General features: G+C 33.6%; 1 protein-coding gene across 5 annotated transcripts in view; it reads right to left on the bottom strand.

Annotated features, from left to right (window-relative positions):
- The window catches only part of PCDH15 (protocadherin related 15), a 1,804,329-nt gene that overhangs the window by 979,495 nt on the left and 800,049 nt on the right, over window positions 1-24,785 (bottom strand). For 2 of the 5 annotated variants that reach the window (XM_038008762.2, XM_073019146.1), the window contains exon 1: window positions 11,570-11,880. The exons of the other annotated variants lie outside the window; for them this stretch is intronic. The gene's annotated coding sequence lies outside the window, so the exon portion shown is untranslated. Of the gene's footprint in view, window positions 1-11,569; window positions 11,881-24,785 lie in introns of those variants that run through there. 5 annotated transcript variants of the gene reach the window in all.

Raw genomic sequence — 24,785 nt, 5'->3', positions numbered from 1 at the left:
GTTTCTTAACGTTTGAAACTAGATGGAAGGTCATAATTATTTAAAGCAGAATACAAAAAAAAAATCACATTGCAAATGACAAAATTGGGTGAGTATGGATAATATATACTATCAAATTGACTCTAGAGAAAATACGACAAACTTAATAAATAAGGGTAGAATGAAAATCAAGAAAGAGTAGTGGTGTCAGTTAAAATATTAAATAAAGGTATAGGTAAATTAAAGGGATCCTTCCCCAAGTTCTGAGCAATTTTCCCCTAAGCTTTCTACTTCTCCATAACTAAGAGGTTTTTTTTCTGAAGAAATTGTCAGAGAGCCACCAGACTTTAAGTCAAAGAAAGTAAGGTCGACTCTTTGCTTGAAAACAGGAATGCCCACCTGCTGACAAGCTCTGCTCACACACAGATTTCCAAAGAGCATTTCAGTGCCCAGCTACTAGTGACACTGACAGCTATCTAATAAAAATCCACACACACATATATTTTTTAAAATGTGTATATATTTACATATATATACACCTATATATATGTTAAAATATGTATATGTATTTCCCTCATCTTTTAGAAACATAGCGAAAGTACTTGTCTCAACTTCCCAATAGTTAAGCTTGGCCATGTGACTAAGTTCTGGACAAAGGCAAGTGAGAAGTCTCATATGCCACATCCCATACTATCTTTATTCATGAAACCTTCTTTGCAGGATGCTTATTTTTTTCCCCAAAAACAGTTGTCTGGGGTAACAAACCCTCAGGGCAAGCTTGGAAGCCACATGTTGCAGATCATTCCCCCGGCCCCAAGATCCTGTTGACGTAAAATCCACCCACAGAGAGTTACGTGAAAAATAATAAACATTAAACAATTACACGTGAAGATACATGTGTTTCCATGACCTGTATACTCAACTAATAATTTAATGTGAATGGAGAAGCAGGATTCATCAGTCTCTTTGAATAAAACCTGAAACCCCCAAAATGGAAAATAAACCAGAATAAAAAATAAAAGGTGGGAATGGGGAGAGGAAATAATAGCGAGGTAGCCAAATAAAACCGCTTTAAAATAAATATGATTATAGTAAATATCCTCACAAAGATAAGAAAATATAATTTTTAAAAAGCAAATGACTTAGAATAAGAATGAGATCTTGAGAGAAAAATATTAAGACCCACAAACAAAAATAATAACAATGACAACAACCAAAATACTCAAAATACTCCTAGACCAATTCTATTTCAATCCTAACACAGCATCTGAACTGCTTCTCGTGTTTACTAATGACCTCCATTTTTGAAACCGGTAACTATCAGTTCCTGTCTTTCTGGAATCATTAATGGTATTTGATACAATTGATCCTTATAAGCTTTCAAGGGCCCAGAGCTCTTCTTTTCTTAAAATAAAGGAAATATGAGATAATACTCAGCAATATCAACTAATCCAGATAGGTCAAATCTTCCACTGAATTTAACAAGTCATTGGTGACAATTGGCATGGAACATCTCAGAAAAAAATAGTAAAGGTGGAAGCACGATTACGTACAGAGAGTGGAATTGCATTAATAATTCACTTAATGGATCACTGAGTTTGAAGTTGAATTCAAACTTGTGAATCTAATCCTTTATAGAATCACGGTCCCTTAGAAATTTTGACCTCTTCTTTTCTTAAAATTTAAGGTCTAGAGATCTTTTCTTTTCTTAAAATTTATATCCAGCCCAACTTCTCCTCTGAGCTCTAAACTTGCAGGGTTATCTAATTTGTATGCATTATACTCATCTCAAACATAACATGTTTAAAAATGAAATCTTAATTTGCCTTTCTAAGCTTATATTAGTCTTCCCATCTCAGTAACAATTCTAAAAATCTTGAAGTCATCCAATCTCTCTCTTTACTTCATATCTCACATTTAAGCCATCTGAATACATTATGTTGATTCTATCTTTAAAATGTATTCAGAATCAAAACCACTTCTGACCACCTCACTGCTAATACCTTAGGCTGAGCCACCATTTCTTTGTGCCTAAATTATTGCTTTGGCCCCTTAATTTCTCATTTCTGCTCTCATCAACCTATTGACTATTTCCATAGAGCAGGTAGAGTAGCATCTTTACAATGTGCATTAGGAAGACTTCTGATTTCATTAAGAAGCCCCCCTTGTTACAACACAAAAACCTTGTACCCAACATAATTAATGAGCATAGAATGACCCTGAGAAGTAGAAAGAAGAAGGTGGACTGGCTAGAGACCTAAGGGCCAACAACAACATGGCATTGAGCCCTCTAGGTTTCCTTATTCTGGCCCATAATCTGGGACAGGGCTCCAACATGGAATGGCAAACAGATGCAGGCCCAAAAAGCTCCGAGAAAAATCTATTTACTCTAACCAAAGGACCAGGAAAAGGGTGGCCTAAAAACTGACAAAGTTTTGGGCAATACTTGCCTACTCCAGCCAAATACCAAGGGGAAAAATTACCCCATCTCCACCCCACTAGTGGCTTCAGCAATGTAGGGAGCTGATTTTTCACAAATGACAACCTTGTTTCTGAGAAAGCAGGTAACTGCCACTAAATTCACCTACTCAGGGAGTTGGGATGAATGGTTTTATGTGCTAACTTGACTGGGCGATAAGATACCCAAATACTTGGTTAAACATTATTCTGGGTGTGTCTGTAAAGGTGTTTGTGAATGACATTAACATTTGAATTGTTAAACCCAGTAAAGCCCATTGACAACCCAAGTGTGGATGGACTTTATCTAAACCACTGAAAGCCTGAACAGAACAAAAGTTGCTCTCCCTACCTGTCCTCAAACTGGGACGTGAGTCTCTTACCATCAGACTTAAACTCAGACTGGATCAATACCATCAGTTTTCCTGTATCTCCAGCTTGCTGACTGCAGACCTAGGGACTTCTTGTCTGTCTATCTACAGATAGACAGACAAATAAGTAACCTATTTATCATCTATCTAATTTTCTATTCATTCTGTATCTCTAGAGAACCCTGGCAAATACAGTAAAATAGCCAGGTGTGCACTAGCAGGATGAGATATTATATCTCATTCACTACCAGAAAGAAGGAGGATGTACTGAGTCCCCCACTCCCAACTTCTACCCATATCATGCTGTTAGCACAGTCCTCCACCTGAACCACCAAGTGAACTAGGTGAGCCTCTATTCCTACCCACTACCAAGCTGACTTAATTAAGGAGGCAATATGAGGATGACCTTGTCAATTGTAGGTCTTGCTCCACTACTCCACGTCACCACCACCACTCAATGTCAGTGGGCTCAGTGGAAGTGAACCTTCATCCCCACCTGGGCATCAATGAGACTGAAAACTATATTGCAAGTCTAGGCTAGTTAGCACTGTGCTTTATCCCCACCCTTGGTGTCAGGGATATTGAGTAGCTGAGCCTCCACTCCCATTCTGCAGAAAAAAGCATTGCAAGTTGACTCTCTAAAATCGTTGCAAAACTCTAAAACTGTAGTCATCAGCGAGCATAAAATGCAACAAGACTATTTTAACAACCAATTAAAAAGCAGCACTGAACATTTCTAAGAAAAGCCTAAGTCAAGGAACACATTTATACACATCATGATTTACGCTTACATATACTTACTACAGAGAGGACTTTGTCAAGGATCACTATACAATGTTAGCAACATTGTATATCTCTGTTGACCCTGGGATACAAGAGGGAAGTTGATTGTATACACCCACCCAGAGGCAATGAGGCAGTATAAGTCTGGGTCTTAAAACCATTGAAAGGAGGATTGCCACTCTGAAAACTCATGGAATTTAGTGGCCAGCATTTTTGACGACATAGAAAAATTTAATGACTGTCATGATCTATGGAATGTCTCAAAAAAAAAAAATTAAAGATACAGGTTCAGCAAAGTAAGCTGAAAAAGGCATTAATTAATAATAGAAAAAAACGGGGAAAAAAGTCACAATCTATTTTTGCATATTGTAGTAAAGTAGCCATAATTTATTTATATATATCTATATACACATATATACACACATATGTGTGTGTATATATATATGTGTATATATGTGTGTATACACATATGTGTGTATATATGTGTGTGTGTATATATATCTATATATGTGTGTATATGTGTGTGTGTATATATATATACACACATATATATATATCTGTGCTTAGAACTTGGGGTGGGATAAAAAAACATGCTGATGGTATAAAATAACCAAATGTTAAGTAGTATAATAGGAAGAAACAATATCTTGAATTAGTAAATCAAAAGATAACATCATAAGCATGTTATTTAAAAATATATGAATACATAAAATAAGAAACATCACAAAAAAGGGTTTAACAAACTTGTATATGAAAACTTGACTAAAGGGGCAGGAATGTGTTCTTTTTTTTTCATTATACTCACAATTTAATGTTCTTTTTAAAAACAATGCACAGCTATTTCTTTGATTAAAATAATCATGAATTCTAAGAAACTGTTTTGAGATATATATGTATATATATTTCCTTTAAGATATAGATATATAGCTCTATATATCTATCTATATAGCTCTATATATCTATCTATATCTATATAGCTCTATATATCTATATCTATATAGCTATATATATCTATCTATATCTATATAGCTATATATATCTATCTATATCTATATAGCTATATATATCTATCTATATCTATATAGCTATATATCTATATCTAGCTATATATATCTATCTATAGCTATATAGCTATATATCTATATATAGCTATATCTATCTATCTATATTTAAGATATAAGATATATATAGCTATATATATAAGATATATACACATATACATATATATACATACATAGCTATATATCTATATCTTAAAGGAAATATAAATCTACATCAAAATGGCAACTATTTACTAAACACGTATTTTATTTCATAAACACACAGCAATGCTCTTTGTTTTGGCATTTTCTCAATTACACAATATCTTCCATTCTAGTTACCATCTCCTAGAAAATTATTTGAGAAAACCTTATTTCTCACAATGAAACCTTATTATCTGAAGCTCAGTTGACTATTATTCTATCCTTAACCCTGATTTACAAATACAAAATAAGAATTCATATAATGTATGCTATGCAAAACTCAGTATATCCTGAATGGAAATTTTTCAATAAACTTTGTAAAGATGCATGAAATGTTTGCTGTCATTTTTTGAAAAATATTAGCACACCAATGTAACTATAGCTAATGTTCCAAAATGGAGTATTTTATTTCATGCTTACCATATCAGATGGAATGTAAGGTTAACAAACTTTCAACACCTCTTAAATGAAGGGATTCATGCACACATATTCGGAAGTAAAATTAACCACAGAGGTGAAATCTGTACCTACTTGGTAGAGGTTAAATGGATGGCATATTTAAAATCACCATTCATAGCTCTTGGCACACAGTATACACTAAATATTTTTTCTTCCATAATTTATAAGATACATTCAACAACACATCAAAGAAAGTAGGAAAGTAAACATTCAAACCAAACTCTTGCATGCATTCTTAGATTGCTTTTTAAAAATATAGTCAAACATTAGTAATAACATGTTTAGTAAAAAGAGTTCTGAATCGTAAAATTCAAAAATTGTTTAAGTTCAAATTTTTAACATAACATAAAATTGAAAATCAAAATTTGAGTACTTTCTGGCAAATTGCTTTATTTTCTCATAATCTGCCTTATAGCTAGGGATAGCCTTAGTGCTTTCATATTGTACATTTTCACTTACAAATCATACACATTCTTTATAATGATATTTTCTCCCATCTTTTCTTGAAATTCAGAAAAAGAAGTATATGTGTCTCATTTAAAATTCTCCACACTTCTCAGTTTCATGCTTTTTTCCTAACTTAATTGTTCACTTTTCCTTGTCCCTATTTGATCTTCACTCATCTTACTATAAACATTCACTTACTTTTTAAAAATTCCTACCACCTCTCTCTTCCACGACCAGTCCTTATATTAAACAATTAAATAAAAATGAACAAGTCACCACCAGGAAAAGATAAATGTCCATTCTCAAAACTATTACTTCAGTTGGCTTTAAGAAAGTAGGATGGACAGTAGGGAGACATCTTTTCTAGCAATTCTGCAAATCAATACCACCATTCTCTGCAAAGCAGACAGGAGGAAATTGATTGTTTCATTGCAATGTTTCATATTAAAAAACCAAAACATCATTTCAGCTTTCCCATACTCTATGGAAACTAATATTCAGAGCAAATATGTATTCTTTCATTAAATATTTATAGAGTACTTACTAAATTCTGGACACTGAGCTAGTTAGTGGAATTACTAAAATACAATGTACAAAGCCTCAAATGAAATACGCTTTTTCATTTAATTAAGAGAGCAAGACAATGAGATAGAAAATATCTGAGTTTTCCAGGTGATGCAACTATAGCTTATCAATATTAAATTGCTGACTCTATTCTATGCAGAATAAGGGTTGAAACAAGGATTTAACTTGACCTCTGATGCCTTGAACTCTGACACCAATGTTTTTGCTTTCAAGAATTATACCTAAATAATTATGTTGATGTCAACGATAATGATAAGTATCAATCTCCATTTACTGAAATATACCTTGGTTTCAGGTTCTGTGCTTGTGTACTTTATATATGTGAATTATAACCTTTTATCAACCTTTACAGACAGAAACCAAGGCTCAGAGAAGTTAAACAACTTGATCCTTGCTGGTGAGGGAGTGGAATATAATTAAAGCTCAATTCCATCTGGTTCTGTATTCTTATTTTACTGTCAATTCTCTATAGCAACAGTTATTGAAACTAGAAGACCCACCTCACATCCTCTCTCTTACATACACACATTCGATTTCATTCTCCATGCTTAGATCACAGACTCACTCACTCTCTCTGTCTTTCAATGTTATCTGTCTGTCTGTCTATCTGTCTGTCTGTCTGTCTGTCTATCTATCTATCTATCATCTAGGTATCTATATGTCAACCTTCCTATTATCTGTATGTATGCCTGTCTCATTCTCCTTTTCTATCTCGCTCTCTCAGACTTTCTATCTTTATATCACTTTCCCTATCTCTTAACTTTTTTGTTTGTTTGTTTGTTTCATTTTATTATTTGTCTTTCTGGCAATCTATTTCTGTCTTTCTTGACCCTGCTTTTTCCCTGTCTGTCACTCTGCTTCTACCTTTCTCTTTCTCTGACCCTATCTCCACTTCTCTTTCTGTTCTTTTCTAACTGTATATCTCAGTTTCTCTTTCTGTTCCCTTTCTCTTTTTCTTATCTTTGACTGTCTCTAACTTTCATCATATTTTCCCTTGTGAGTCTCTCTCGTTTTCTTTGTGTGACTATCCCTGTATCTCTCTTTGAGTTTGTATCTCTGTGAATATCTCTCTGTGACTTATCTGTGTCTGTCTGTCTCTCAGACAGAGATGTAAGGTTCTAAAGTAGTAAAATCCTCTCTTCCAGTTTTAATGATCCTTCTCTGGATTCCAGTGGCGTGCTGCAAAGTTGAAGAAATAAGTCCCTTAAATGATAAAGCAAAAAGAAAAGTCACTGTCCTTGGATAAACAATTTGCATTTCCATAAGGATTCAGTGATGCAGAATCAGAAAAGGCTCATTCTGACACCTCCATGAAAACAACAGGGAGAGCATTCATTAGCTGGGCTTCCTTTTGAATGATGCACTTCATCGCACACACCGCTGTCCTCCCCCGGTCAGGAAACAGTGCTTAATTCTATCGGAAACTCGCCCTTTCACTAGGCGTGAGAATGAATGACTTTTCAAAGTAATGAGAACTACACATCTGCCATGGCCTGAGAATGCTTACACTCTAAAAGCCATACAGAAAGTTACACCTCCTATCAATTTCTCATCCATCAAGGAGAACAATAAACAAGCTTTGAACTTTTCCATTTACCAACTTGAAGGAAAGAAATGCTTCATTTTCTTTAGTTTCTTGAAACGATGACTGCTTTTGCCTCTTACATTTATAGCTTCAATAGCCATGATCTGATATTTAAGGGTGAGTGCAACATTTAAACAACTTATGATGTAAAAGAATTTGTCCATTACAGTGCTCAGAAACTTTTACTCTTTAGGTGGAAATTATTTTGTTGCTGTTATTGTTGAGATACACACACACACACACACACACACACACACACACACACACACGATCATCTTAGGAAATAATTGGTACAAGATTAAAACAATTATTTGTATTTTAAATTATCTAGCAATTTACAGTTTTCCTATTCATTTTCCTGGCTTCATTTACGCGTTGTGTATTTTAAATGTGGACACTGAGGAACAAATGTTTAGGGGGTATGCTGAGGACCTCAAGGAAAATAATTGTTGTCCTTGGGCCAGAATATGATGTTTCTACGCTCCTTATATTAATAAATAGCACACACATGTGATGTGTGTGGGGGGGGTGGGGCAGGGTGTATGTGTCCATCTTACTCAATGTGACTGACTTTTAGGCTGAGACTAAGTCACATTTGTCTGCATATTCTTCCAAGTCTCTCACTTCACTTTATACATCACAGTTGGAAATTGTACTTTAAGGTCAAGCTAATCACTCTCACATTCAAAATTACCTCCCACTCTGCCCCTGCCATCCATACATGTAACAAATTAACATGTGTATTTGGAATCTCTGGGTATATTCTCGGTTCTTGTCACCATTTCAACCTAAGTGCTTCCAGTATTCAATTTAAATAAATGTTACAGTTTCTGAGTGATTTACACCTCTGGAATTTATATAGCGACTCTATCAAGAGAAAATAATCTAGTCATAAATTATTCACATTAGCTTTTTTTTTTCCCCCTCACTCGAAATTGACTATGAGCACTAATGAGTTGCCACACTTCCTTCCAATACTCTTGGATGCAACTTGGTGATATTTGAGTCTGAAACTAATAAATGACACCCCCCAGGTCACTGTTAGTTTTGAATCCACATTCTGTCATACTATAGTGTTAACAACAAAAGCAACAAAATCTCATTACACAAAAAAATGTATCAAACCTCAAACAAAGGTTTAGTTGAGAATAACAAAAATAGTTTTTGGATGCCATCCCTGACAAGTAAAACATTCTTTTCAATATTATAACTGTGTAGTCTTACTTTGCATGTGAAAACCACAGATACATAGAATGACAAAATTGTTCTAGTTCACAATGATCCCGATACTAAGAACTCTTTTAAAAAAATGGAAAAATACAAACAAAATGACTATGACCAAAACCAATAGAGTCCAAAGTAAAATTAAACTTTTAGATAATAAACATGATCAATTTATGAAGTGGTGTGGTATCTTTGTTTAGATTATTATTTCTGCTAACTTTTCCAAGGGTTGAGATCCTCAGTGAAACTTAAAACCATGTATTTCTCCCATCGTTAGGGATACAATAAAATGTAAACGTATAAGGGAGGCTTCTGTGTTAGGAAAAAGTTGATATAACAGCTGGTTTATGAAAACCTATTGTTTTACACCATTTAAGTAGAAAAAAAATTCCTATAGTCTGAAATTGTATCTGCACATTTACAGAAAGGGGGAGTACACTCACCTACCCAATAAAGTGGTCACATTTAGGGAATTACTTTATAATTTTTGGTTTTACATTTTACTATTATTGAGAAGGCTCATAATTTGTCTAGGGAGTAAAAGTCCTTGTGATAAAGTGATAACACAAAGGAATCATTAATTCCTCAACATGTATTTGCTTGACAAACATTTTGTGATCAAATAATAATAGTGATTTCCTTTGATAAAAAATAATTACCTTTTGCCTTTAATTTCAAACATAAGCTCTGAAACAAATACTGCAGAATTTTTGCAAGTGGCATAAAAAACAATATATGTCTGCTTATCTGCTGTTAAAGTTGTATGATAAAAAGATACAACACATACTATGCAAAATTTAAACGTGAACAAATTAAGAGCAAAGTTGTAATGGACATTTGTCTTTCACTGAGGTTTTTTTAAAAAGTATAGTTATTAGTGTTTTTTAAAAACTAATTTATAGTTCAGATACTTATCAAATATTATCAGTGGATATACTATATTTTTAAAAATTTCCTAGAGAATGAAGTGTTCAAATATTTTTTTGTGAATAATATTCAAAACTTCATGCCATAATTTTCCAGAGAAGTTGCTGACACTCGGGTAGCACAAACTCTGACCTGTTCAGGTCCCTTAATGATTATATTTAAGGGTAATTTGGGGGACAAAGTTGTAGGGATTCACGTTTTCTGCTCAGCACATAATTGCAACAGCTGAGGGGTTAGGAGGTCACCACTCAGTGGAATTGGGCACCCATTAAATAGCACTTTTATTTCATAGGAGAATGAGTCCACAGTCAAGGGGATCAAGTTGCTGAAACTTGAAGACACACATGTGCAGATACATTCACTCACTCACACTTAGCCACAACTTAAGCAAACTAAAGAAACTAATAGTAAAGCCAATTTTACGTGAAAAAAAAAGTTCACATGAGCAGATATAAAAAAGCTTCACACTTGCTGTGCAAACCACAGCAAGCATTTTATGCTCAAAATATGCCTCTTTTACAGATTATTTGTTTCTCTAATGTTAAGCAACATAATAACTTAAGTATCTGGTTACTAGATTTGACAATTGGCTCTTTTGTGAAAGCAAATGAGTATGACTTGGAGTTAACCTTACAGGAAGCCATGGTATTATACTCTAGTTAACAATGGCTTTCTGCATACGTGCTACAAGTCCATCAAATCGATGGCCGTCTGTGTGTACTAGAGACACGGAGTACCAACAGACTGAACGTGAAACTTGTTATTCAGGGCCCACCTTCTCTACAGCTACCAAAGTATATTTTTTAAAGTAAAGGCCACATCACAAAGTGAGAAAGGTGTTAATACTATCTAGCATTAATTCTGTATTAGAAGGATAAAGTCGACCTAGATTCAAATTCTCAATGGTTAATGCTCCCAGATACTTACAAAAGAGGTAGATATTCTAGTAAACTAAAACACCTGTAGTAAAAATATCCGTATACTCACAAAAAATATAAAAAATACTGTTCATTGTGATGCAGAATTAGCTACTTTAACTCAACTACCAACTATAACCTCCAGCAACAACCACTCATAAAACAAATCATCAATATTTGCATACACACAAAATGTCAATTCTGACGCCATTTTTCTATATTTTGTCAGGTTGAAGGAAGTAGAAAAAGTTCTTTCTAAAGAAAGGACTTTCTAAAGGACTAAAAATTCTTTCAAATAACAAACCAGAGTTATAATTCAAAAGCTTCTGTCTTTGTAAAGATTACATTGTCATCTAAACAAAATTACAAGACCAGACAGTAATCAGGAAGAATAAAAAGACAGGCAGTTGTGTTCACTCTTCCAGCAAATAATTACTTACACATCATTACTACTCTATTCTTTCAACAAGCATGACAGAAAGTAGCATCATGACAGAGCTCATTGTACTGAAAGAATATCTTAACTTTCTCTGTGGTTCACTGCTGCCTTAAATTTGAAAAAAATAAGAGAAGGGCCGGGGAAGAACTTACTTGCGGTTTAAAGTTTCATCTTTAGTCCACGTAAGATTATGCAGCAAGTTTTCTTGCCAAGGCTGCCTCTTGCACATCCCTTTAAAAAGAACCAATGCTCATAATCTAATTCCAAGACGATTCATTCACATGTTCCACCTCTTGTTTCTGTGAGGCATTGATATCCACTCTCATATCATCAAGAAAATGTTACTAGACATTTTTTTTTTAAAAAAAGCGAAACACTTCAACATGTTAACTCAGAAAGCATACCAGCATTCTCTACGTTCTGAGATGTATGCCACCTGCCTTAGTTATCACAAGCAACTAACTCTAAGCTGCTCGCAGGAATCTGTCTGCCCTCTATCTGTCGCTATTAGCTCAGCACGTTGATTTCACTGGCACTGAAGCAACAGCAATTAGCTATCTTGCTTCTCGCAGCACATACAGGAGACAGCTGAGTGCGCTAAACCACACACTGACTGGTGAGCTCTTTGCACCAATTAGTAGCAGGTGCTACAGCCCAAAAGACAAATTGATGTCCACTGATCATCGGTACTGGCTGCTTTATTGTACTGTGTTCGTCAGCCTGTCTGATTCTCTGTTCTGTTTTGTGTAGTTGTTTTTACTGTTTGTTACTTCTTTGGTGCTAAGAAGTTTAGCAGCTTACATTCAATAACAATATCGTTGACAAGACAAAATAATCTCTTAAGCTTCTTTCTCTCTCCCTCTCTCTTTCTCTCTCTCTCTCATTAAATCTACCCTCTTATATCAAGCGTTCCACATCTTTGGGGCATAAAAACAAAACAAAACAAAAATTTCACAACTTCACACATTCTATAGGAGCCAAAAATAATCTTTAGATTTTAGCAAACACGTGTGGCTGGTACTATATAAGGGTATCATGAAGAAATACACTATTAAAAAATTATAGCATATTTCTTAAACATTATAATATATGAAATCTCCAAAACAAAGTTTTACAGATGGACAGGTAAACTAGTAAAGTACAATTATGTCATATAAATCAGAGAAACATTTCTTAAGGAATCTATCTTGCATAGTATTTATTTCAATTCCATATTAAATTTCACCCATGTATTCACCTGAGCATATGAGAAGGAAGGATCTAGAAACGAGCAATTTAAGAAGATAGTTTAGTAGTGATTGTGATAGAGCAAATAGACTGAGGCTGGTTGAAAATAACAGGTGAAGAGTATCACAGACAAAAATCCCCCAGAACACGTTTCCTTAATGAACCGTGTGGATTATTTACTAGGATGCTACATTAACTCTATTGAAGAAGAAAAATCACACCATCCCTACAGATACGTTGCAATATTTATACACAAACATTTGCAGAAAATAACATCTCATTTAAAACAAAATGGACTTATCTTGCAGGCTCAGTTTGCCAGAGGGAGGGAAAAATCTTTAAGAAATAAATCAGATAATTATAGATGAATACCTCGAGCCTCAAGTTGAACCTATTTTTATTTTATGTAACACTGAAACAAACTAAATTACTTGCTTCCTTAAAACCACAGATCAGCGGGAGTCAGTGAGGACTTGTAATAAGTGAACACATACAGTTGTTATAATTGATATTTTTAGATTTTAAAATTGATGTGTTAATAAAGATAACTTTATTGATACATGTTTAAACAATGTGCATATTTTGCATGAGAAGATATTTTTTGGTCATTTCACTAAATGTTTCACGTGTGGAACCATCCATATATTGATATTTGTTAAACAGAACAGCTGGTATTACAAGATTGTTTCAGTAACCATAAGAATTATTAAGTGTAGTTATTTTTACTAATGACTATTCAGCCTCATTCCTGGTAATGTTCAATTATCACTTTGATGACACATCAGAAATACAGCTAGAAAACAGGAAATATTATCCCTTCCTCATCGTGTCTGAGCAATTAAGTTATTATTAACTGAACACTTGTCAATGACAACAGCTGATTTTCATTTTTCAAAACTAAATTATAATATCTAGTTTTCAGAAAAACGTATTTAATGAAATATGAAAAATGCAATATTTACTGCAAGATGAATAAAGGTTAAGTTTTAATCAGTTTGAAAACACAGTAAGCAAAATGGAGTCACTGAAATATTTACTACTAGAGATGATAATTTCTTTGAAAAAAAAAATACTGTGTAATATTCTCGCCTCTCTCTTGCATTGTAAAGTTCACTTGAATCCTACTCTAAATATGACATTTAACTGCCTTTTTTCTCTTAAAATATATCATGAACATTCACTTCTATAAACACATATAGGTTTAAATTATCATTGATGTTTCATTGTATGTATATGTGTATATGTGTATATTTTCTTTAACAAAATACCTATTTTTTGACAGATAGTTTCTAATTTTAATATATTTGTAACATCCTGGTTTAAGATGCTTAACTTTCTGAACTTCCATTTACCACCTTTAATCAAGGTCCTGGGTTAAGGTGCCTGGGGAGGAGTGGGCTGAAGCGCCCTGTGGTTAGCTTGTGAACTTTTGTGCTCTGGCTTAGGGGTGTGTCTGAGGAAGAAGCACCTTTTTTTTCTTTCCACAAAGGCAACACCATGCTGTCTACTATTGATTTGTCTAAAGACGCTTTCTCTAAAATTCACAGAGGTGCATGTGACTAGACACACTGCTTATACAGAGTGGTCAGTTACACGACAGAGGAAATGTAAACTGCCTACCACAAAGTCTGATACACAAGAGTTGCTCTTTAAATCATAACTGTCAATCATAGATACATGAAATTAGGTTTAGTTTACTTTAAGGTGGAAAGAGTTGTATTAGGTGCTTTAGAAAGATTTTGAACATTGAAAACATTAACATTTAAAACATTTAAACATTGACGATTAGAATTCTATTTAAAAAAATTTAAAACTCACATAATACGGTTTAAAAAGGAATCATTAAATCTATCAACAATAGAAAAATGGATATATACCTTTCATTATATAACGTTAAGGATCGTTATCTAGCTCTTTAAGTACTAATTATGAAATATATTAAAAAGTGGCAATAAATAAGCTGTCAAATTTTTAAAGTTGAAGACAAATAGTATACATTTCCTGTTAATAACTGCATTCAAATATGTTCATATTCTTAAATACTGGCAATGAAATGATGAATATAAATTGGTGATTATTGCAGAGACCATACTAAATCTTTCCCTTATGTCTGTTTTCATGGATTTTTATTTCTTAAATTCCTTTTTAGCACCATCTTCTTGTCATTCGCCTCCCCTTCCAAAACTAAAAAAATATTTAATATGTTTAACAGATATTTGTGTGTTCATGTTGGTGCACAAATATATATTCTATGTGTTATTCTAAATCTTCATCTAATTGTATTAGAATTTTGTATTTTTCATTAAAAAATGTATTTCTTACATTCCACAAAGCAATGATATAGAATCACATAATGCTCTACTATATGCCAAAAATTAGCTGCATCCTACACACAGCTGTGAAGATTACCATAAACATTTGTGTTCATGCCAGTTCATCTGTGCACTGGTATTTAATGAACAATAAAAAGCAAATATCTAGTCAAAGACACAAACTTTCTTTTTCTGTGTTTAATTTTTTTGGAATTTTGACTTGTTTTAACAGCATATATATATATATATATATATATATATATATATATTCAGAGTTTGCTAGAGTGCAAAGCTAATTCTCTCACCAGCAAGAGAATTAAAATACTGTTTATGCCATTGTCTTACTCTGGCAAATTTATATGTTAACTAAATGTAATATTTCTTATAGGCATTTGACTCCAGTGTTTTGGTAGGGAACATTTCAAAGTATCAGGTTAAATACAGCAAACCGATACTAACTCATATATTACTCTCAAATATATGTCTTTGAGAAAGAAAGACATAAGAGGATTTTGTCTATCCTTCCAAGATGAGGGCTGAGTCCTTGAGTCAATAGGAACTGCAAAGTCAAGAGAGGTAGAGAAGGCATTTTTTAAAACCCAGATTAAAGCTTTACTGAAGGAAAGCTTCTGCAGTATTATCAAAATAGCCTTGCTCATTACAAGCAGTGTCTCACCAAGTTGCCTGGGATCAAGTCATTCCAGAGCACTTATTGTCAGCAGTCATTTAGAGTTGAGATTCAAAGCTGTTGGGTATAATCACAATAAGACCTCAACCAGGGACTTGATAACTGGAGAGTCATCTGTATTTACACCAATAAGTCTTTGTCATGATTTCATGTTGCATAGCTTTATTTTTTATTCTGACACCCTTTTATTGTTAGAATTCAAGGTAGACATAGTTAATTTAGCTTCTTGCCAGCAATATCTACTTTCACTTTTTCTTTTTAACCCTAGTACTTACCTGTTTTATAGTGACAATTTGAGGGATAAGGAACAGTATAATCTTTATTTAATACTTGTCTCTGCTGAGTTTCCAACAGGCAGGCTATTATTTGAGAAAAGCAATTTGGGATATAATACAGTAGCTTAAGGGCAATGCTCCAAGAAATAACTAATTTCATAAAATTATAGTTGTATAATAAACATACAACGTGATTTAGTAAAATATGTAAAGATGTTGAACTGTTCACATCATCTTTTAAAATATAATTCTTAAAGAGTATTAAATTTAGAGCAAGAAACTTATTTATATGCATTTCTGTTGGGCTTTCAAATAGGGACTATTTTTATGCTTGAGTGAGATTATATTATAAAGTCAAATTATTTGAATATTTCATATAATCTAAAATTATTTGAAACCTGGAAAATAAAATTAAAGAGAAGTACAGATAATATTTGTAAAATATTTTTTAAATTTAACATATTTACTATTTAAAACTATTTTATACTTGGGGATATTTCTGGTATTTTCCAAAGGAGAAAAATTTAGACTTTACAAAATAGAAAAAACAACAACAACAACAACAACAAAAAAACTACATACACTACCTCTTCACAATTCCAGTTCTTATATGCTGGATGTATCAGTATTGTATTGTTGTATAACAAATTATCCCAATTTTAGTAGCTTGAAGCAACACACATTTATTATCTCACACAGTGTGAGTCAGAGGTCCAAGTCAGGGTCTTACAGGCTCTAATCAAGGTACTGGCTGGTCTGACTTCTCTTCTCGAGGCTCAGCTGGGGAAGAATTCAGGTTGTTTGGGGAAAAAAAAAAAAATCATTTGGTTATGACTACATGACTGAAGGCTGTGGCTTGTGTTTTTTTTTTTTTTGTTTTTCTTTTTTTTTCTGAGATGGAGTCTCGCTCTGTCACCCAGGCTCGTGTGCAGTGGCACGATCTCGGCTCCTTCATTGCAACCTTTTCCTCCCGGGTTGGAGCAATTCTCCTGCCTCAGCCTGAGTAGCTAGGATTACAGGCGCCCGCTGCCACACCTGGCCATTTTTTTTTTTTTTTTTTTCCTAGTAGAGATGGGGTTTCACCATGTTGGCCAGGATGGTCTCCATCTCCTGACCTCGTGATCCGCCCTCCTCGGACTCTCAAAATTCTGGGATTACAGGCGTGAGCCGCGGCGCCCGGACCGAGGCACCACGCCAGGCTTAAGGACTCTTGGCTGAAACTTGCTAAAGGCATTAGCGACTCCCCTTAGTTCCTTCTGCCACATGACCTCTTCATAAGCAGTTTACAACAGGATTGTTTGCTTTTTCAAGGCCCACCAGGAAAAGCTATGCATACTAGCAAGATAAAACCTTACACCTGTATTGCAACGTAATCACAGGATTGATACCCTATCACCTTTGCCTTAGTCTATTGGTTATAAGCAAGTTATGATTTCCTCCCGCACTCAAAGGAAAAGGATTATACAAGACATAATGCTAGTGGCCCAGATAATGGGACCATCGTTGAATACTGTCTGCTATGCTGAATTAATTCCTAAAGTATTTAGCATATTCAGTTAGACAGCAAATTATATCTAAATGTGTACAAATAGTACTTTGGTAAAGTTGTTAAAGATTCTGAACAAACATACTTTCAACAGGTTTAAACATATTATAGAATATTTTATATGTAAAATTATACATAATTGTATCAGAGAAAAAAATAATATGAGTCGCACCAAATCACAAGCACTTTGATTACTTAATTGACATATTTGAAACTAGAGCAGTTGAGAAAAATATTTCCAAAAATAAACCAAAATAAATGTTAAAAGAATCTCAGTATAACCTTAAGCTACATGCAACAGAGGTACACCACATATCGTAGGATAGTGGCTACTATAAATTGTACTTTTTATATAACTTGCTAGGAACTTGGAAACTTTTTTTTTTCTCTTTAGTGAATAAAAAAAAATGTCAAGCCAGACTTATGTTGTCTGTCTTTAATAGAAAATTCCAGAGATTACCAAGTTAGCTTCTTAGATTTCTTGAGTCTAAAACTATTACTACATACAAGGTTTACTTATTTATATATATTTAGGAATATATAATATATTGATAATATTTATATATAAATATGGATAAAGTATGCATATACTTATATATTAGTATAAAAATTCACATGTAAACAAACACAAAGCTATTTAATAGGTAATGATTGGATTATTTGGGTCATGTAAAGCTTTCATTATTAGGCTTTAAATTATAGAACAACTATAGATTTAAAATTATCTTCATCACTTTTCTACATGGACAGCTTATGGAAAAAATTATCAGCATAATATTTTGCTGACCTTAAAATGGCCTCAGTCATTTCTAATTACAACATTAAAATTTTAAAATGTATATAAATTTTATAGTTCTTTGGCATTCCCAGTTTCAACAAATATTAGCCGAGTACTTTCTATACCAGACACAACCTTAGATGCATTTATCTAAATATTATCTTTAGATAAAATGAGATAAATCACCTATGTTTGCTGCAACCAAGACTGATATTATATCAATTTTTATATTTATACTGGTTTCTCTTTAACTCAGTAATCACTATTTTAGGCCACTTCAAGGAAAAAAATTGAAGCAAAATTTTAAAAATAATTTATTCTGTCATCCTTTGTCTTTTTCATTCTCCTCCAAAAGCAGTCTTAGACAAGGGTGTTGAGGGAAAACTGGCATTTATGTAAAAACAGAGCGCACATGTGTCAGGCATTCCCAAACCAATCCCCCATAGAGAGTCTGAATTACTGCTGAGCCCAGCAAGCTGCTGCTTTGCATGGCAGAGTAGATTGAAAACAGCTAAGAGGTGTTGAGTAGATGTAGTCATTTTATTCACTTGCACTCTATCAAGTAAGTCAATAACCCACGCAGTCTCATCTTTTAGCTCCTATTGCCACCTTTTAGAGTCACCACCAAAACCTGGATCCTAAAGAATAATGGACAGCTGATTTATTTCTTGGCAATTATTCAGCTAGTTCCAAAATGTATAAAGTTTTCTTCCTTCAAATCCATGTTCTGCTGGAATGAAGGAATTTGTAACAGCTTTATAGCTTCATTTAAAGGAGTTTCACAATTTCCATAGCAACAGATAACCATGTCACATATTTTGGAACAAGGTCAAGTTCTACTCCAGACTCAAAATGATATGACAGGATAATTCTGCAGTTAATGGAAACAGGTAGAAATATAGAATCAGGGATACCTTCCAAGACACATTATATCTTTAACTAAACTCAAGTTCATTTTTAGGCTGATTTAGCTCTAGAGAGAATTTAAGTGACTGGGAAAAGAAAAAAAAAAAAAAAAAAAAAAAAACACATTGTATTAAGAAGCTACCCTAATGCTGACAACCTGAGGAACAGTATTTTTCATCCTGATCTTGACAATAAAATCTGACCTGTGTGGCCATAGTAAGAGAGGATAAATTACAATGAGGGATATACTCTTTGCAAATTTTTAAGGTCTGAATATTATTTGTAAATTACTTAACCATAGGGTATATTTCTCTATCATGTTAGGAAAGCTGTTAGATTCTAAAATTGCCATTGATTTGTACAATCTTAATCCAGTATCAACATTCTCTGTCAGTAATATCTTTTTACATTTTGGGTTTACTTAAATTTATAGGTTAAATAAAGGAAATATAAAACTCAATCTATTAAGATCACTGATTTCCTTTGTAATTCCCAAACAATTCTGACAGTATCAATGAAACTTAGTTCTGGGGAAGTTCAAAAAAGACATTCTGGCAAAAAAGGAAACTGTGTAAATGCTGCAATCCTTAGCATTTTTATGTTAAATGCCAACATAGTAAGAAATTACAAGTTTGGCAAATTTATTTCAACAAAATTATAATGAGAATCCAGTTTCCTGTATAGAGGAACGCTTATTACACATTATGTATACATTGTATTATTATCTCATTTTCAGAAACCTCATCTTGTCTCAATCCATGGAAACACTATCTGAAATGCTGCTTGTTTATTTATTCAATATTGAATGCCAATAATGCGCCAGGCAAAGCTGTAGGGATTGGTAACACAGTAATAAGACAGGCATGAACAAAGCATGTAAAAGAGAGGATATTCCTCAGAATAAATCTGGATCATTGAAAGAGACAAAGAATAAAAAAGACTTTGTTGGACAAGGAAGTTGACTATATTGTCAGTTTGCTCAAGCCAGAATTTTCCCACTTTAATACTTTTGAGTAACTGGAACAAATGTAGCTAATTTTTCAGTCGCCTTTGCTATTAGAATGTGTTACACTAAACATTAGTAGGTGTAAGACTTGAAAGTACATTTTGAGGGTACCAACTTAAATATTCAGAGCAGATACTTCTCTCAGTTTCAATTTGATCAAACATTTAATATACTTTCTTCTGAAAAGCGATACTGTTGTTGAATGTTTCTCAAGGTGTGCTTTTAAATAGCCTCAAGACGCTCCCCCCAAAAATGAATACTCAGGATACTGTACTCAATTTTCAGTAATAATAAACAGAGTACCAGATTATCTTCGTCGTCACCCTTGCAGCCTCTTATAATAAGTGGATCTGTGTGCAATGTTCAGGCATAACTTTCGGATTCTCATTCTTATCTCAGAAGTATTGTTTTAATTATTTTTTTTATTTTTCACCTCTTAAACCAAAGAACAATTCCACCTACTATTACAGCATGCTATGTGACCTAGAATTTTCTTTATTACAGGAGTAGGATGCCTGGAATATCCTGGCCTAGCCTTCTATTAGACTTCTATTAAGGAGTGAATGCCTCTTGCAATATTATGTCCTCCTGGTTTGCCTACTAATGTACCAAATATGCACATTGTACATCTTTCTAGACATAACATCAACAAATTCCCTCCTCTGAATGATAAAAAAACACAGATTTCATGATTCATATAATAAAATATATCACAATAACAATTAATATTATTATTATTTGTTAATACCTTGATGGTGCCCCAAATCTTTTGCATTGATTCTAACATTTTCACTCTGTATTTCATTCTAAAACAAGTGTCAGCCCCTAGAGTGTGTAATGAATGAATGTGTTCTCCTAAACTATATTAACAAAGGACCTTATTTGAAAATATGGTGAGAGCCAATTTTATTTTTCTATTGATAGAAAAAAAGAATTGTAATAATAAAACTAAAATTTAAATTTCCAACTTAGCTAAATTCTGAATCAAATATATTTTTCTTTTCAAAACACGGGCTAATTTTTGAGAAAATAGGTTTGATTAAAGTAAGCTATGGATGATCTTCTACCTTAAGAATTCTTTTAAACATAAGGATAATATAAAAATAGTATTATTCTTAGTAATATTATGACTTTGGAGAATAAGTCAACAAGGAGTAGAGGAGCAAAAAGGATCTGTAGAAATTCGTAAGTGGAGTAATCCATTATGCATTTATAGTTGTGAGTTTGAAGACTACAACATTTTTACTCATAGTTATTTCATACTTTTTAACAAGTAGAGTTTCAAAAATACATTGGGACTACTCAATATTACGTATATATATGTATATATATGTAAATATATATATGACAAGTGCAACATCATCTTGACAAGATAAACAAATGTGGTCATTTTCTTTAATAATTTGCTTCTAATAGCATGTTCACATAAGCAAATAAAATATTTTTCTTGAGAAAAATTTATGGAGCATAAAAAACACATATAAATTCTCCAGGGCCCAAGCACTGATGGGGTATTTGATATAGTTAATTTCATGGAAAATTCTAGTTTTGAGATCTTTGACCTGCTCCATTCTCTTTTAACTATCGTTAGGCTGTAAAGTTTTATGAAACAGTACAACCAGCGCTAACTCAGTTATAGCTAAATAATTTATTTTATTTTATTTTTAATTTTTGAGATGAATTTGTGCTCTGTCGCCAGGCTGGAGTGCAGTGGCAAGATCTCAGCTCACTGCAACCTCCGCCTCCCGGGTTCAAGCAATTCCCCTGCCTCAGCCTCCTGAGTAGCTGGGACTACAGGCATGTGCTGCCATGCCCCACAATTTTTTTTTTTTTTTTTTTTTTTTTTTTGTATTTTAGTAGAGACGGGGTTTCACCATGTTGGCCAGGATGGTCTCAATATCCTGACCTCATGATCCACCCGCCTTGGCCTCCCAAAGTGCTGGGATTACAGGTGTGAGCCACCGCGCCTGGCCAGTTACCGCTAAATAATGAGTATTTTAATAATCTATTCGTGCTCTTAGAATCATCTCAGTAAATGTAACTAAACTGAATAATTATGAGTTTAACAACATGCATGCAGTCGGTTATTTTCAAAATGACTGTTTTAAAACTCTTCAAAAGTTTATTTTTCATGTTTTAAAACTTCATCTTAAATCTTATCTCTTTTATAAATGTACATCAATAAATTATAATTTCTGAGGCAGCTTAACTGTAAGTCCTTCTCCAAAAAATAAGTGCATCTCTATAATTCTTAATTAATCAACTTATTAAGCTAAGTAATAAAGTAACAGAAATGTTGAAAATATGAGAATATCTGTTGTGAAACATTTTTATAAAACAATCCCAAGTATCAAGAAGAATAAGTTTCTATTTCAGATATGCAAAAACTTCCCCAATACCAGTTTAAAAAAACAAAAAGTAAACAAACAAAATTGTTGGTTCCTTCCAGTTGCCACCTTCTTCTTCACTTTTTTTTTCTTTTTTTTCTTTTTTTAGACGGGGTTTCGCTCTATCACCAGACTGGAGTACAGTGGCGCGATCTCAGCTCACTGCAACTTCTGCCTCCCGGGTTCAAGTGGTTCTCCTGCCTCAACCTCCCAAGTAGCTGGGACTACAGGCTCCTGCCACCATGCCCAGGTAATGTTTATATTTTTAGTAGAGACAGGGTTTCACCATGTTGGCCAGGCTGGTCTCGAACACCAAACCTCAGGTGTTCCTCCCATCTCAGTCTCCCAAAGTGCTTCCTCTCATTTAAATAGCAAACTCTTAGATATCAAACTTCTTTCAAGAAGACTTTCTTCACTTTACACTTACTGTTTTGACACTTAAGTGTGGATTCTAACACCTACCTAAAACATTTCACTGTCATGGATGCTTGAATTTCCAATCTTCCCTTTCTTTGCCTTTGCCTTTTCAAAACTTTTCAGAACCTCCAACAACCTAGAGTTTATTTTCCTGGATTGCCAAACACCATGCTCTCCTGTTTTCTCCTATGCCTGTGGCTCTTCCTTCTTAGTCTTTTAGTGGTCCGCTTTTCTATATTTTCTCAAATTTTCAAAACATTTAGATTTTGTCCTAGGCACTTTTCTCAATTCATTCAACCTTGTCTTTCTCTCTAGACTTTTATGCACTCAGATAACTGAGGTTTCCCATGGAGCAGATGACACCCAGGTTTTCTCCTCCAGCCAGATCTCTATTCTCACATGCCATCTGCTTAGTAGATGTCTCCATGTAGTTATACCAAAAACTCAAAACAAATTTGCAATTCCCTTGAAACCTTCCACTATTCACTACAGTGTACTTGTGGTCTAGCATTCTCCTTCTCTGCAAAAGATACGCCCATCTATGCAATTGCTTGAGTCAAAAATCTGAGAGCAGCTCTTTTTTTGTGTGTCCAGCAGGGTGGGGGATCACTTTTATTCCTAATACTCTCTTATCTCATTTCCAATCAAATGCACGCCAGTATTGTTAATCATACCTCATAAACATTTCTCAACTCTATTTCTTATTTATTCTCCATCCTCTCTGTACCAAAATCATTGTTCTTCAAGACTTCAGCAATCATGTCTTAACCCTTCTTTTCTACTACTGCCTCCCTTCAATCTATTCTGTATGTCATTATCAGAATGACATGTGAAAAGGATTTCTGATTAAGTCACATCTTATTTAGAATCTATTATCGTTTTCTGAAATTTGTTTAATGTCCACAGTTCTTTACATAATTTCAATATCTAGTTTTATCTGGCCTCATACTTCTTTTCAAAATTTATTTCATTCCACTTTCCTCTTGTCTACCTACATTTTAGTAATTCTGAACACTATTTAATAAAGCATGTCACAATCACTCCAGACTTATGTCCTGTTCATATGCTAATATTTCCGCTGAAAAAAGTGATTTTCATTTCCAGTCTACCTTCCATACACATATTATGCTAGCTAATTCATAGATGTTCCTGAAATCTCAAATATCACCAGCTCCTGAAAAAATTAAACTTTATATTATAAGCAAATTTATGTGCCACCATAACATTGTGTAATTTGTCCTTTATTCCTCCATTTGTTTTACAATGTTGATCTTCTTAACAGGACCATACATTTAATGACATCAGAGACTAGGTTTCCCTTGCACTATATTCTGGAATCTGGCATAATGACTGGCACAGAGCAAATAATGGATACATACATGTTTATTTAAATTCATTTAAAAAATAGTTTCACTTGTTAAGAAAGTACAGAAATGTCAACACAGAGAAAAATGAAATGTGCATCTAACAGGTAAAAATTAAGAAAAAGGTATGGCAAAAATATTTGTGTATGGTTTCCATTTAGTCTTTATAATAACCCTTCAATGTTGTCATTACATCCCATTTTACAGAACAGAAAGCTGAGTTCAGAGAAGCTAAATATCTTGCAATTGCTTATAGCTAATAAATAAATGACAAGCCCTTATTGTAACAAATAGGGTCTCTTCTGATCTGGTCACCTCTTTTCTTCATCAGAATAAGGTCTTTCTGTTGTTCCCTTTATATCATATATATCAGCTATAAGACATGATTACAGTTCCCCATTTACCCATTAATGCCTGAGGTTGCAATTTTTTGAATTTTTGCAATCAGACCTTGGCGTTGAT

This window comes from Chlorocebus sabaeus, chromosome 9 (genome assembly GCF_047675955.1).
Source record: "Chlorocebus sabaeus isolate Y175 chromosome 9, mChlSab1.0.hap1, whole genome shotgun sequence".
NCBI lineage: Eukaryota > Metazoa > Chordata > Mammalia > Primates > Cercopithecidae > Chlorocebus > Chlorocebus sabaeus.
The sequence above is the reverse complement of the archived record's forward strand: the minus strand, read 5'-3'. Positions and strand labels throughout refer to the sequence as shown.